The sequence below is a fragment of the Anomaloglossus baeobatrachus genome, chromosome 4 (assembly GCF_048569485.1).
Source record: "Anomaloglossus baeobatrachus isolate aAnoBae1 chromosome 4, aAnoBae1.hap1, whole genome shotgun sequence".
Taxonomy (NCBI): Eukaryota; Metazoa; Chordata; class Amphibia; order Anura; family Aromobatidae; genus Anomaloglossus; species Anomaloglossus baeobatrachus.
The window spans coordinates 293940018-293957317 of NC_134356.1; the positions used below are offsets into that span (position 1 = coordinate 293940018).

The 17300-nt window shown below is 45.8% G+C and overlaps 1 protein-coding gene across 3 annotated transcripts in view; it reads right to left on the reverse strand.

The window, feature by feature from the left end:
- Positions 1-789: 789 nt before the first annotated feature.
- Positions 790-17300, reverse strand: part of PHLDA1 (pleckstrin homology like domain family A member 1) — a 53501-nt gene continuing 36990 nt past the window's right edge. For 2 of the 3 annotated variants that reach the window (XM_075344910.1, XM_075344909.1), the window contains one exon: positions 790-6274. The gene's annotated coding sequence lies outside the window, so the exon portion shown is untranslated. The remainder of the gene's footprint in view (positions 6275-17300) is intronic. The other variant, XR_012753035.1, reaches the window with a different exon arrangement.

Genomic DNA, 17300 nt, shown 5'->3' on the forward strand with positions numbered 1-17300 from the left:
TTCAGAGAGTTATCACTGTTTTCTGAGGTGTTACATAGGACTGCATATGTCATCTACTACAATATCTGTAGTCAAAGAGTTATGTTGTGGTATTCCATTTTTTATTTGGCGGGGTGCTAGGACTTGGGTCCCTAATCTTGTCTGACTCTAGCATCGCCACGGCCAGAAACCTTTTTAGCCTCATTTGGCATATATAACTCTATGGACACATTTTTAAGATGTATAATATACATACATTCAATCATGATGTGAACATATAGCATTTTTTGCTTGGACACTATATAGTCCTGTGGTCCTCATTTTGAACAGGATGATAATATACACTGTGTGTATGTGTATGTGTGTGTGTATATATATATATATATATATATATAAAATAGTGTGTATGTATGTATGTATATATATATATATATATATATATATATATACTGAGTGTATGTGTGTGCAATAAATAAATATATATATAGGCGCAGTATAGCAGTATAGGCGCAGTATAGAAGCAGGCGTGCTCTGCTTCTATACTCATACCATATATATATATATATATATATATATATATATATATGGTATGAGTATAGAAGCAGAGCACGCCTAGCCTGATCTCCTTCTGTTCTGAGATTTTGCTGTACACAATAAAAACGCCAGCAGCGAGGAGTAAACTGCTGAAGGATCGTCCCATTATTCTCACATGTCCGCCAGTGCAAAATTTCATTAACCCAGCAAACCAGGTTTCTCTATGTATTCTCTGGAGTTCCGTTGAAATAATCGTCCATCAGTCAAAATAAAAGGTAATTTCCATTGGTAGTTTATTGAAATGGAATGTCTTTTAAAAAATAAATCACATCTCTGATATTTACACACACGCACACATAGCGGCAACAGCATTGTGTCTGTTTCACAGTAGGTGACATGATGAAACATTTGGCAGATGATTGCAGCTTTAAGAGTCTCTCATTTGCATATCCCCCTAATTTGCATAATATGAATAAAAGGAAACAGAATGGCACAGGATCTCACGCAGTCAGAATACCTGATTGTACCGGGCCATCAGCCGTCAAGCGTTTATTAGATATCACTATTTGGAACACAGAGCCAAGATGTCATTGTGCTGTATCCGCTGCAGCTAGAGGCTGTAATGTGATTTTGGAATATATTATATTGTGATTGATTTCATGTATTACTTCGTCCACTGTGATTTCCACAGGTTTGGTAGAGGCGGAGACCTAATATATTGCACAGGACCTATTGATGGTACCTGAGAGTCAATCATCTACCTCCCTGGTGGCCTAGCATCGATACTATAATCAGTGCACTATGACATCTAAGACACACGACAGAGCCGTAATACACAGACAAGAGGACGTTCGGGCCGTGCTTGGATGCTATTCATGTACTGATCTGGTGACATCAGTCCGGAACAAGTGTATGAACACATTCTTCACAACACAGCGACGAGCCAGCACAGGACACGTCACCGGAAAATGTGTGCTGTCCAGAAAGGCTGCCCTTTGCAGATTGTGACACTGTAAATGGCTCAGTGTTCCTCTGTTACTTGGCACTTTTCATAATCCTCTCTCAAGGCTTCATGGTTCTGATAGTATATAAACAGCTCGGTGGAGGAAAGTATTACAGATACTGTACATTTCGGCAAGCCCTACCCTTATACGTTGGGTGTCTAGTGTTGTTGGTTGCATTGTACTTCTCACTGTGTGCCATCTGAGGACTTACTCATTGCAGACATGTTATGATTTTAGCGTGTTTTTCCCAAAATCATGGTAGAAGTGTAGCTTTTTGCTACATATTTGGAAAATTATGACAAAAAACCCCCAAAGCAGAAGGTAACCACAAAGTTGGATTATACCGCAAAGAGAAAATATATATATGTATGACCAGGAGTCACATTCCAGCAAAACAAAAACCTATATACAAGGACATTATTCAGATCACCAAATACAAAGGCAACAAATGGACATTTACACTTCATATTAAACACTGAAACATTATTAGGTGATTTGATGAAAACAAAAGGTTTCTGTAAAGATCTTGGGAACATACAAGAATTTATAATCAAAAGGCATGTAAGGACAATAGGAATACAAAGGCTGTAGAAATAAATGTATATGTATGGTAATACATCACTGACACCTGTTCAGGACAGATGCTCCTACAATGAAACTTCACAGCTAAGACGGAAACAATTTAAGGGGCTGCTCAGGACTTTGATGACTAAAGGCCGCTTTACACGCTGCGACATCGCTAAAGCGATCTCGTTGGGGTCACGGAATTTGTGATGCACATTCGGTCACTTTAGCGATGTCGTTGCGTGTGACACCTATGAGCGATTTTCAATCGTCGCAAAAACATTCAAAATCGCTCATCGTGACATGCCCCCCTATTCTCGAATATCGCTGCTGCTCGGTGTACGAAATAGTTTGTCGCTCCTGCGGCAGCACACATCGCTACGTGTGACACCGCAGGAAGGAGGAACCTCACCTTACCTGTGGCCGCCCGCAATGAGGAAGGAAGGAGGTGGGCGGGATGTTACGTCCCGCTGATCTCCCCCCTCCGCTTCTATTGGGCAGCGGTTCAGTGACGCTGCTGTGACGTCGCTGTGATGCTGAACGAACCGCCCCCTTAGAAAGGAGGCGGTTCGCCGGTCACAGCGACGTCGCTAGGCAGGTAAGTAGTGTGACGGGTCCGCGCAATGTTGTGCGCCACGGGCAGCGATTTGCCTGTGACGCACAAACGATGGGGGCGGGTACGCACGCTAGCGATATCGGTCACGATATCGCAGTGTATAAAGCGGCCTTTATCCTTAGTGTAGACAATCAGAATCAGATTGGTGGGGTCCGATTCTCAGGTCCCGCCGGTTCCAGAACTGAAGTGTGTGTATATAGCCGGTACACCACAACTCTGTACATTATGTACAGGCCACTCTCGGGTACTGCAGCTCAGCGACCAGTGAAGAACCTCCCTACAGCCTACAGCGCAGTGGTGTTCTAGCTCCATGTATTACATCTGGCCACTGAGAGATCTGTAAACCGCTGATGTGCTATAATAGCTCATGCTATGAAACCACAAGTGTGAACAAGTCCTTATCAAAACATAAATATGGCTACAGGGAGCTAGATCAGATATAAAACAGCTGGTGGCAACCGCATAAAAAATGGAAATCATTAACACTACCCCCAACTTGTAAAAATAATTAATACATTTATTTTTTCCCCAGGTAACTCACCAAATCTTAAATCAGCTCTTTCAGTGTGTGTTGCCAAATCTTTACTAGACACGAATAGCTTAAGGGCCGTTTCACACATCTGGCATTTCACCGGATTGCCGGATCCGGCACACTCCAGTACAGTGTTAATACTGTATAATGGCATCGCTGCAAGCTCCGGTCACATGCCAGCATGTGACTGGAGGTTGCCACGATGCCATTGTACTGTATTACACTGTACTGAAGTGCACCGGATCCGGCGAAATGCCAGATGTGTGAAACAGGCCTAAAAGGTCAGTGCTGAGAAATCCTGCTCAAAATGGAATCTAGTATGAAACAGAGCTCCTGATTCCAGCGATGTATCACTGACCTGGCTGTTTGCTGTAGTTTTAATAAAATCCCTGTTTTATCTGCAAGAGACTATCACTGGAGGACTAGTAAACTTGCAGCCATGGAGTCCTCCATATTCATGAGCTTTGCATAACTCCACCCCCATTAATGATTGGCAGCTGTGTACACTGTGCATAGGAGATATCGGTCAATCAGTGGTGTGGGCAGGGTTATACAGAGCTCAGCATTCAGAGACAACGTGTAGATCTAAAGCAGATAAAACAGAGATTTTATCAAAACTGCCTCAAGAAGCGCAGTAAGTGACAAATTGCTGGAATCTGTGTCTCTACATTTTGCTGCTCTCAGATTCCCTTTAAACCACATCCAGTTACCTGGGAATGACATTGGGGTTTACTACAAAACGGGTATAATTTTTTTTATAGTTGTATTAGAGCCTATACAGCCATAGCACAAGTTACGATAGTAAAATCGTCTTATTAAATTCCCTTTTAAAAGCATTTATTGTATGTGAAAGTGGCTAGCCACCAAAAATGCTACAGCACAAATGATCATCACTTTCCATAGTAGATCTCTGTGAAAATAGTGGGCCTCCTAATGGATTTTAGTCAATGTGTTCAAACCACAATATAAAAGGCTGCGATCCAACACTCAGACTCTGCCCTGTGAGGCTTTTATAGTATAAAGGGGGCTTTACACGCTACGACATCGCTAATGCGAACTCCTTGGGGTCACGGAATTGGTGACGCACATCCGGCCGCATTAGCGATGCCGTTGCGTGTGACACCGATGAGCGATTTTGCATCGTTGCAAAAACGTGCAAAATCGCTCATCGGTGACATGGGGGTCCATTCTCAAAAATCGTTCCTCGTTCCTGCGGCAGCACACATCGCTCCGTGTGACACCGCAGGAACGAGGAAGCTCTCCTTACCTGCCTCCCGTCCGCTATGCGGAAGGAAGGAGGTGGGCGGGATGTTACGTCCCGCTCAGCTCCGCCCCTCCGCTATTGGGTGGCCGCTCAGTGACGCTGCTGTGACGCCGCACGGACCGCCCCCTTAGAAAGGAGGCGGTTCGCCGGTCACAGCGATGTCGCCGAGCAGGTAAGTATGTGTGACGGGTCTGGGCGATGTTGTGCGGCACGGGCAGCGATTTGCCCGTGTCGCACAACAGATGGGGGCGGTTACCCACGCTGGCGATATCAGTACCGATATCGCAGCGTGTAAAGCCCGCTTAAAAGGGTTGTCTGGTTTCGTAAACAAAAAATAAAATCACTGTTAGGTCGGAGTTACACGGGGATTACTGCGATCCCCTCGCATGACACTCGGCTCACGCTGGCAGTACAGCAGCGAGTGTCCCTGCGACTGAGGTCCGACCGTGCGAGCGGACCTCAGCTGCGGGGGACTGACCGGCACTGAGGAGTGGAGGGAGGGACTTTTCTCCCTCTCTCCTCCATAGCCGGCTATTGCCATTCTTGCTCTGCACTCGCAGTACATCGGTGTACCGCAAGTGCAGTGCGATTTTTCTCTTGCCCCATAGACTTGAATGGGTGCGAGAGAAACAAGGATCGCATAGCACCCGCAGCATACTGCGATTGTTTTCTCGGTCCGATTAGGGCTGAGAAAATAATCGCTCATGTGCGCTGACACACAGGCTGATATTGGTCAAAGTGGAATGCGATTTTTTTATCACACTCCACTCGCACCGATTTTCATGCCGTGCGGCTTAGGCCTTACTTTTACAGGCTTTTTGTTTTCCCTGCATATTTAACTTTGATGTGGTCACAAATCACCTGATAGAAACTCCCCATTCGACTGTCAATACGAGTTCACTGATGGATTCTCAGTTAACTCTTTCTGCAGCCAGCAATAGACAGGGCAATACAGAGGCTATGGAAGCTAAATGGTGCAAAATCTTAGTGAAACCCAGGTAAGTATATGTAGATTTGGATGATAATATATGTATATTTTTTAAGTAATGAGAAAAAAAAAAAAAAAGATATTCTCAAAAGATGGACAACTTTTTAAAATGAAGATTACCCAAGCTGGGGAACACGACGCGTCCATGGAGTACTCAGCGGTGAAGTGCTCTCACCCTTTACATAGCTAACAGAAGCTGCACACCGGCTACAAATATACAGCGGCTAAAAGCTGCAAATCCAGTTGACAGTACAAAGACGGAAAAGATCAGACGGGAATTATCAGCCTGACCAGACAGAACCATTACATCCCTGTGTTTGATTTTCATCTTCGGCTGTCTTTCAGGTTCATTCGGCTGGAAAAATAAATATTTCATATGGTTCAATCTCAGGTATGGATCTCAGCGGAAAAAGTCTGTCCCCTCCATAGAACGGAAAGCAGAAGAAATGCAAGCTATCCTGTGCTTAGGGGAAGCGCTGATACATTAACGCTTTCACAATGGAGAAGCCAAGCGAGACGTTGGAGCGGATTAGACATCATTACACTGAGCTGATCGCCTTATACAGTCATGTTTGGCACATAGCAAGAAAGGAAGAAATAAATAGAATACAGTAACATGAATGTTCATTGTCCCCACATTATCCCCTATGGTCCGAGGAGACTCGCAGACATTCCCGCATGGCTTCAGCTGCAGCATGTTCTCAGTCCACATAATCAAATCCAAATCACTGAATGTATTAAAAGAGTTGAGCAAAGACTTCTTGTACCCAGTAAAGTGCGTCCTTGATTCAACCTGGAAAAAGCAACACAATAAAGGAATTAATGACACAGACATTGTAAAGTGCATAAGTAATGTGTAACATTTACCATTAATGCTATGCTTTGGAATGACTAGGAGTATATAATTATGGCTCCCCATGTCATATTATGCTTGCTTATATAACACCATCATATTGCGGAGCAGTGTCATACATCCTCACTGTCCCCATTGGGGCTCACAGTCTGAATTTCCTATCAGTATGTCTTTGGAGTGTGGGAGGAAACCGGAGTACCCGGAGAAAAGCGACACAAACACGAGGAGAACCTACAAACTCTTTGCAGATGTTTTGGAATAGCACTGATTGTCATCATATCCATTGGGAGCATCTGGGAGCCTTTAACGCTCTGTTAGGCCTCTTTGACACGTTCGTGAAAAACCACGCACGTTTTTCACGGACGTGTCAAAGGTGTGTATTGCCCTCCGTAAGGCGTTTTTATGGCTCATGTGTGTTCTCCGTGATAACACACAGAGAACGGGAACTTTCTGCTCACCTGTCCCTGGTGTTGCTGTCCATGGTACTGATCTTCGGTCTCCGGTCCTGCCAACTCCCCGCTGCTGCAGCTTCCGGCCGCAGTGAAGAGAATATTAAATGAGCATAATGAGCGGTGGTCGGAAGCAAGTGACAGCAGCGGCAGAGACTGCAGGGTTGGACAAGGTGAGTAAAGTTTTGTTATTTTTTTCTCAGACACGTGTGTTTTCTCTGGCACGTGTCACACGGAACACATCCGTGTGGTCCGTTTGCGTTGTGTGACACCAGTGATGCCGGAGAAAAGCGGATGTGTCTACGTGTGGAGCACATGGACACACGTAAGCTCCACACATACACACGGTCCATGGCAGAATACGCACGTGAACGCAGATCCATTGATTTTAATGGGTCTACGTGTGCCCGTGTCTCCGGCACGTGAGAAAACTGACCATACACGTACCGAAGGCACGGACGTGTGAAAGAGGCCTTAAGGCTATGCTCACACGTTGCATTTTTGCTGCAGTGTTTTTTTCTGCTTTCTTGCTGCATTTTTGGATTCTCATGTTTGATAAAGTTAGTTTCATGCACCACAAAAGCAGCCATTGCATTTTTGCACTATTCTCATTGCTTTCAATGGTGAAAAACGCAACAATTGACACGCTGCTTCTTTCAAAATTACAGCAGTTTTCCATTTCAGTCAGGAACAAAAAGCAATTTTGTGCAGGAGATATCAGAAATCTCATCGCTTTTACTGGTTCTGTAAAAAAGTTGATTTTAAATTTGCATAAAACTCATGAACAAAAACAAACCACCACACAGCAAGAAGTGTGCATATACAAAAAAGCAGTTCTCCTAAACAGCAACAAAAAGAAATACAGGCCTATTGGTTCTCCCCAGTGGATTAGCTTATTGAGGATTTGTCACTGTAAGGCCGGAGTCACACTCGCATCGCATCACCTGACATGGCTACACATTCTCCGGACAGGAGCGGGGTTGACCTGCATGTAGTTCTATGTAGCTGAGATGCTCCTGTCCACAGAGTGTGTGGCCGTGCCAGGTGATGCGATGCGAGACTCATGCGTGTGTGACTCCGGCCTTATTTAGAGGTTATACACGCAGGCCCGCTTACTTTTCCTATTGAGATATCCAAAGTTAACTGGGACAAAATGACCAAGCTCAGTTTTGGCTGCAGCGGTGACATCACAACTACATTGCACATCGATACTGAGTGTGGCAATGTGTACTGTAGTTATGTAATCTACGCTGCAGTCAGACACTGGGACAGCGACTCTGCTGATGTAGACAGTTTGACAGTGACTGGCTGCAGCCAACAGACAGAGGCGAGAGCAGTGTTGAAAATCCAGCTTGGGACCCGGAAAGGGCAAGTCCTATCCTTTTACTAATATGCTGTCGTTTGGGCTTCACTTTTGTTAAAGGTGAAAAACCCTATAAAAGGGGTTTTTAAACTATAACTTTTGTTATAAGAAATTGGCTAGGGCATAGCAGAAAGATGTCAAAATGACTACTATCATAATTAAATGAATATAATATTCCAATAGGTCATTAGAGTTCTATGCTTCCCTTAGAAAAGAGAGAATAAATCATAGTTGGCCATCGGTTTATAAGATTCGGCCTCTGATTACTCGCCCACATTAGCGGTTAAATCAGACGAGTGCATAGTAAGAACATCTTGCATTGAATTCGGACCAATGTAAGTCAGTGAGGCAGAGCAGATCTGTGATTCTGAGAAAACAATTGCAGCTTTATGAGAAGGTCTTCGCAATTCAGGCCACAAGTCTATGGGAGTATGTGAAACATTGGACTGTACTGTGATATACGCAGAGACAGACAATGGAGGAGATGGAGAAACTAAACTCTCCATCTTCTGCACACGTGTGCTCCGATTCTCATGTCGGAAAGAATTGGAGCACTGAACATGCCACGGCTCACACTCGAGTCGGAGCCGAGTGTCATCAGCACATAGCTTGTGATTCTCTTGCATTGCGTGCCATACACTAGTCGCAGTGATGGCGAACCTGTGGCACTCCAGCTGTTGCAAAACTACAATTCCCATCATGCCTGGCCATTCAAAGCAAAAACTTTGGCTGTGAAGACATGATGGGAATTGTAGTTTTGCAACAGCTGGAGTGCCACAGGTTCGCCATCACTGCGTGTGACCCCCGCATGTCAATATGGCTGTATTTTGTTGTGGTGGTCTTATCTTGAAGCACAGAGCAGTGGAGGGGTGGATATGTAGGATCTCTCCCCACCAGCCTGCTTGAGTGCGGCTCCTTACAGTAATGTGAATTTAATGGCACGTATGCCTGAAATGCCATTACATTTAATTATGGGGAAAACAATACTAAAGAGGAACTCCATTATTCCCTGTAGAATATTTGTGACAATTACCCTGCTGTGCAATTTTCCTTTCTGCAGGAAATCAATGTTTAGCTATGGTTGAATAGCTTTATTTATGGCTGAATTCCTGATAGCGTATATAAATATACTGAAGACATTCATAAGAATCAGAATAGTGAATGCAGAGCGTGCAGCCACACCAACGGAAAAATGGCTACACTAAGGGAAAATGTCTTATGATGTACCTAAATGGGCCAAATATTTTGTGATCACAGACTATTTATAAAGGTCAGGTCTTTGTGTTTTATCTAACGGACCTCAGCATCCCGATTTCTTTCACACAGTCATAGATTTACAAACGCTTGATGTCACCTTGGGTGGAGGTATACAGCTGTTCATATTCAATAGTTAAGGGGTATTGTCATCTTAGACAGGTATCCCAAAAAATGCCCTATAAATGACCGATACAAAGAGGTCCCGAAACAAAGCCAAGCAAGCCTGCTAAGCTAGGAGATTTCTGGAGCTCCCATATTCCTAACTCCCTAACGTCGCGTTGAGCGGAGTTGTTAACCAAGGAGAGGAGGGTGCCTAGAGTGGTAATAATGCACTTATCGAAATTTCAGCAGAATTTCACAATGCTGGAGCAGCACTTTTGGGCCATTTAGGAATCTATTGTCTTGTATTTTAAATGGGTTGCCCAGCCTTAGGCAGGCTTTGCACACTGCGACATCGCAGGTGCGATGTCGGTGGGGTCAAATTGAAAATGACGCACATGCGGCGTCGCAGTCGATATCGTAGTGTGCAAATCCTTTTTGATACGATTAACGAGTGCAAAAGCGTCGTTATCGTATCATCGGTGTAGGGTCCGACACTTCCATAATGCCGGTGCAGCGACGGTATGATGTTGTTCCTCGTTCCTGCGGCAGCACACATCGCTGTGTGTGAAGCCGCAGGAGCGAGGAACATCTCCTACCTGCGTCCCGGCTGCAATGCGGAAGGAAGGAGGTGGGCGGGATGTTTACATCCTGCTCATCTTCGCCCCTCCGCTGCTATTGGCCGCCTGCCGTGTGACGTCGCTGTGACGCCGCATGACTCGCCCCCTTAGGAAGGAGGCGGGTTGCAGGCCAGAGCGACGTCGCAGGGCAGGTAAGTGCGTGTGAAGCCGGCGTAGCGATAATGTTCGCTACGCCAGCAATCACAAGATATCGCTGCTGCGACAGGGGCAGGGACTATCGCGCTTGACATCACAGCATCGGCTTGCGATGTCGCAGCGTGCAAAGTACCCCTTAGGGTACAAGTCTGCAGTCACATTATGTGACTGCAGACTTGTGAGTCCTTGCAGCGCGCACTGGGCGCTGTGATGATTCTCTGATCCCTATGTCTGGTCATGTGTGTATGTGATTTGCACACTTCAGGCCATATTTTGACAAGACGTATTTGACATTTGGATTTAACAAGGCTGCGCAAGTCTAGTTTGTACATGAGACATGTTTGCAAATCTCGTAATTGCGATGAAACCTCACCGCGCGGAGTGCACATAGTGTGAGGATTCACAAGTCTGTAGTAACTTAGGGTACAAGTCTGCATTCACGTTAATGGTCGATGAACCCCTTAAGGGCTCATGCGCACGTTGCGTAATAGCATGCATTTACGCTGGCTATTGCACTGCAGCGTAAATGCATGCGTCCTGCGTCCCTTGCACAATCTATGAAGATTGTGCATGAGACGTTCACACGATGCTATTATGAACGTAGCGATTTGGGTGCTAAATTTTTTACCCAAATCCGTGCATTCATAAAAGCAGCATGTCAATTATTTATGCGTTCTGGATGCAGCTCCCACTCAATGGTGGGGGCAGCATGAAATCGGCTTTTTTTTAATAAAAACTGCATTCATTATGCAGTGTTTCTGCAGCGATTTGACACACACGTGCTGTCAAATCGCTGCAGAATATTCTGCAGTTACGTGCGAATGAGCCCTTAAGGCTCTGTGCGCACTAGGCCATTTTGCCCGCGGATTTACCCGCGGATTTGCTGCGGAAATTTCTTGAGAAATGTCTGCAATCTTTGTGCAGACATTTCCCAGCAAATCCTATGAGAAAAAAAAATAGCTGTGCGCACACTGCGGATTTTTCTCAAGAAATTTCCTTGAGAAAATTTTCTCGAGAGACTTTCTTGAGAAAATGAGCATGTCCATTATTTTCCGCAGGTACCTGCGGAATACCCCCGGAATTTCACTCCATTCACTGTAATGTAATCGCGAAATTTCGGGGGTATACCGCAGGTAGCAAATGATGTGTGGTATACCCCCGGTATAGCCGCGATTTACCTGCGGTAATGCTCATCGCTGCCTGCGGTTTTGCAGGAAGCAATGTCATTATGCCAGGAAGAGGAAGCGGAGCAGAGTAAACACACACGTCACACTCCCTGAACGCCGCACAGAAGCACTTCCGTGCGACGTCCAGGTGCCCGTGCAGTCTGTGTCCCGCTCCAGCCTCGCGGCTGCCTGCACTGCAGGGTGTCAGTGTCTGCCCGCAGTGTCAGCAGCCTGTCACGCGGCAGCGCAGGCAGACACTGACACCCTGCAGTGCTGGCAGCCGCGGGGATGACGATCGCTGCTGTCAGGTGAGATCATTACCTGCTGTGACGATCTCCTGCCTCCTGACATCACCGCTGTCACTGCTGTCTATGCCCGTCTCGCGGGCGGCCGAGACTGTCACTAGCGGTGACGTCACGGGCTCTCGCGATACTTCTGACAACGCGGCGGGCATAGAAGTCAGTGACAGTGCTGACGTCAGCAGTACAGGAGATCATCACAGAAGGTAATGATCTCATCTATGCTCCTGATGGCAGCGCTTGGCATCCCCTGCAGTGACCTGGGCTATTGATGTTAGCTCAGGTCACTGCATTGCTCTCCCAGCCAATGGGGAACATTCTGTTCTTCATTGACTGGGACAGCGACTATGGTATGGATCGCCGTGTCTCTCCCCCCCCCTTATTGGATTACACCGGACGTGGAATTGATTGTTCTTTTCAATAAATTGGTTAAAGAGGGAATGTTTTGGGGAGTGTTTTTTCAAATAAAACTTTTTTTGTTGTCTATTTTTTTTTTATTACTGACTGGGTTGGTGATGTCGGGTATCTGATAGACGCCTGACCTCACAAACCCCAGGGCTTGATGCCAGGTGGCATTACACATCTGGCATCAACCCCATATATTACCTCGTTGGCCAACGCACCAGGGCAACGGGATGAGTTGGGGCGAAGCGCCAGGATTGGCACATCTAATGGATGCGCCACTTCTGGGGCAGCTGCGGCCTGCTATTTTTTAAGCTGGGGAGTGTCCAATAACAGTGGACCTCCCTAGTCTGAGAATACCAGACCACAGCTGTTCGCTTTACCTTGGCTGGTGATCCAATTTGTGGGGGACCCCACGTTTTTTGTTTTAAATTATTTATTTAATGTAAAATAACAGCGTGGAGTGCCCTCTATTTTGGATTACCAGCCAAGGTGAAGCTGCCAGCTGTGGTTTGCAGGCTGCAGCCGTCTGCTTTACCCTAGCTGGCTACAAAAGATGGGGGGACCTCACCTCACGTCGGTTTTTTTTTAATTATTTATTTATTTTATGGCTAAATACAAGGCTAAGCACCCTTTAGTGCCACATGAAAGTCACTAAAGGGTACCAGCTTAGAAAATGCAGGGAGGTGGGACATTATATAGGTCTTTCTCATCTATCTATCTATCTATCTATCTATTCATCTATCCATTTTTCACTCTATCCATAATCTATCGATTATCTATATTATTTATTGCAAAACCGCAGGGACCAACCTGCGGTAAATCCGCGGCAAATCCGCATGCGTTTTTCCCGCGGATTTTTCCGCAGGTGCGGAAATCTTCAACTCCCAGAAGTTTCTCAAGAAATTTTCTTGAGAAAAAAATCACTTTTCTAGTGCGCACAGAGCCTAAAGCCTGCTTTACACGGTACGACCGATTGTGCGATTTCACAATCGATCGTACCCGCCCCCGTCCTTTTTGCGTCACGGGCAAATCGCTGCCCGTGTCGCACAAAGTCAGTAACCCCCATCACACATACTTACCTCTCGTGCGACCTCGCTGTGGGCGGCGAACGTCCACTTCCTGGAGTGGGAGGGACGTTCGGCGTCACAGCGACGTCACACGGCCGCCGGCCAATAGAAGCGGAGGGGCGGAGATGAGCGGGACGTAAACATCCCGCCCACCTCCTTCCTTCCACATAGAGCCGGCGGCGGCCGCGGGAGGCAGGTGAGCTGCTCATCGTTCCCGTGGTGTCACACGGAGCGGCGTGTGCTACCACGGAAACGATGGTCAACTAAATTAAACGATATTATGGAACCTAGTGAGCAGTACCCGACTCACGATTTGTGAGCGATACTGCGTCGCTAGGAGGTGTCACACAGGCCGGCATCGCCAGCGATGCCGGATGTGCGTCACAAAAAACGTGACCCCGACGATCTATCGCACGATAGATTGTCTGGTGTAAAGCAGCCTTAAGGCTTACATGTCTATGTATTTTGTTGGGTGGGTTTCCTTTTAATCCGCATTGTTTTAGCTCCTATGCTCCTCCTAATGGTGAGTTAACTCCATGTATGTTACAGAGTTCCAGCACTGTCTTTTCAGAGAGTAAAGGCTACTTTACACACTGCGATATCGGTCCCGATATCGCTAGTGTGCGTACCCGCCCCCATCTGTTGCGCGACACGGGCATATCGCTGCCCGTGCCGCACAACATCGCCCAGAGCCGTCACACATACTTACCTGTCCGGCGACGTCGCTGTGACCGGCGAACCGCCTCCTTTCTAAGGGGGCGGTCCGTGCGGCGTCACAGCGACGTCACTGAACCGCCGCCCAATCGCAGCGGAGGGGCGGAGATGAGCGGGACGTAACATCCCGCCCACCTCCTTCCTTCCGCATAGCGGCCGGGAGGCAGGTAGGGAGACGTTCCTCGCTCCTGCAGCGTCACACGCAGCGATGTGTGATGCCGCAGGAACGAGGAACAACCTCGTTACTGCTGAAGTAACGATTTTTGGGAATTAGGACCCGTGTAGCCGATTAGCGATAAATCACGCTTTTGCGACGATTTTACATCGCTGAACGCTGTTACACAAAGCTATATCGCTAACGATTGCGGAAGTGCGTCACCAAAACCGTGACCCCAACGACAAAATTCGGGCGATATCGCAGTGTGTAAAGCCCGCTTTAGGCCTCTTTCACACGTCAGTGATTCTGGTACGTATGTGCTAGCTTTATACGTACCAGAATCACTGACATATGCAGACTCTTTAAAACCAATGGGTCTGAGCACACATCAGTGATTTTTCACTGACCGCGTCTCCGTGCGGCGTGATATGCGTGTCCATGATTTCCGCACGAAGACATGTCCATTTTATTCTGGCATCACTGATGGCCCACAGACCACAAATATGGTGTGATCCGTGAAACAAGTACCAGAAAAACAAGTACATGGAAAATATAAAGCTTTTTAAACTCAGCGATGCTGTGTTCAGCCAAGACAATTAATTATTCTCATGTATATGCATTTATGCACAGCACAGCGACCCGGAAGAAGCTGCAGCGGGGGGGGGGTGTCGGCGGCAGCCGATACACAGCAGAGCCGAAGATGTTCAGCATCATAGACAGCAGGAGCGGGGACAGGTGAGTTTATCTCCATGTGGTATCATGGACAGCATAGTGAATCACAGCACACGGAGGGACATATGCGTTTTTAACACGTCAGTGAAAAACGTTTGTGTTTTTCATGGACGTGTGAAATAGGCCTAACAGAGATCAGACCCTGATAGAGATATATACCGTAATGAAACGAAGTAGCACAGAATTTACCAACATTTAGATAATAAATGAGAATTACAGTAAACAATTTGCAATTCAAGAGCAGAAGAAGAGTGGCCACATTCAACCTTTAACTATGAATCATGGTCTCTGTTTCATATACACAGTTTCCCTCTGATATTTCATACAGTATCTTACCACTATTTTATCATTTAATGATCCCACTTTGCAGGGACACTCCTGGTCGCGCCAGAAGCGTAAATCTACATTTGACCTTAATTACATCCTAGGTCAAAATACAAATTGTTGAAGTCAGAGAAAAAAAAAAATTCTGACATCTGGATTAATTTATTGTCAGTCTTCAAAGTCTCTAACAAAATAGGCTTGTGAAATAGAAGAATATAAAAATAAGTTATTTTAGCAATTTTGCATGCCTGGACGAGAAGAAACAGTGCTAAGTATCAGTGTATCAAATTAATTATATTTAGCAGAATGATTCCCCTTTATATGGATAATGCATGCTTGTGCACGCCGTACGAATGTCTATAGTTCAAGATTTCACTGGATTAAATCTACAACTCAAAAGAAAAAAAAAAAAGGGCACAAGGAATTAATTTATGACTTGAGAATCCGAAAATCATCTCAACCCATGACAAAGTGTAGAAAAATCTGATGAATGAGCAAATATGCCCCAATCTCTATGTTGTAAGTCTCACTACTGAAGACTATTGATGCTGCTACACATGATGGGCTTCATCATATATAGATGCTATTGAATGTGTAATGTGAAGTATTGATATGTATCGCGATATAAAAATCGACTAATGTGTTTACATAACTGGATAACTACAATCACACTGTATATTTGCACTTCTGCCACCACCCATTGCTAAAGTTTCTTCGAGATGTAAGAGGAATTGGCGACAACCAGTGTAAAGCGGGCTTTACACGCTAGATCGTACCCGGCCCCGTCGGTTGTGCGACACGGGCATATCGCTGCCCGTGTCGCACAACCTCGCTTACCCCCATCACACGCACTTACCTGCCCTGTGACGTCGCTCTGGCCGATGACCCGACTCCTTCCTAAGGGGGCGGGTCATGCGGCGTCACAGCGACGTCACACGGCAGGCGGCCAATAGAAGCGGAGGGGCGGAGATGAGCGGGACGTAACATCCCGCCCACCTCCTTCATTCCGCATTGCCGATGGAGGCAGGTAAGGAGATGTTCCTCACTCCTGCGGCTTCACACACAGCGATGTGTGCTGCCGCAGGAACGAGGAACAACATCGCTAATGAGAAGAAAACGATTTTTGTTTCAGGACGACTTCTCCGCAGCAAACGATTTTGGCCGCTTTTGCGATCGTTTAAGGTCGCACATAAGTGTTACACGCTGCGATATCGTTAATGACGCCGGATGTGCGTCACAAACAACGTGACCCCGACGATAATTCATTAACGATATCGTAGCGTGTAAAGCCCGCTTAAGGGATCAACACCACTGTCACCAACACCACTCACGATACACGTGCCTTGGATCAGATGCCTGCATTGGGTAACACACTAGCACTCACGCCACCACGCTTTCCTGGTCACCTGATAGGTAGTCTTCTTATACTCTGGCATACACAGGGTAACAACCAAGCTATTCTCAAGCTCCTTCCTCAGGGATTGTTGGTTCATAGAGCAACAAGGAACAAACATCTAAAATTTTACATCTAATATACAGAAACAAATACAGTGCTTAAAATAGTTCCAAAAGATTAAATAATAAAAAGATCTAAATACAGGACAAAAAAACTAAACCATTAAATAACCCCCCACCCCCCCCAGAAAAGTCTTACAGAATGCATCTGTGAGAGCTTCTGGCAAAGGAGAACGCTGCAGGAAATATGGGCAGATCTGCAATACTTGGCATTTCTCCTGGGATTGGACACTGATATTTCTTAGAGATGTTATAAAGGGTCTTACCAGAGCACTTACTCTTCCCTCCAATGAGGTCAGAGAAGGACAACTTATTAAATTCTAGACCAGCCTCCAGCCATATTTATGCGGTTAGCCATATTTCCCCAAAGGAACCTCCTAGAGAAATAATATGGCCATCATCTTACTGACCATAAATCATTCTTTATATACACATCACACATGAATGATATATCCATATTTCGGGGATTGCTTTTCTGTGAGTTGCCAGCTACCAAACCTTTTGCAATATTCCCCCAAAGATGCAAATAGTCTCTCCGATCATGGATATATCCATTGAGTCTGTAGAACTGGAATATTTTATTTTAAGCTTTTTTGAATTATGTTTTACTTTTTCCTAATTATATCAGATAGACTGGTAAAAG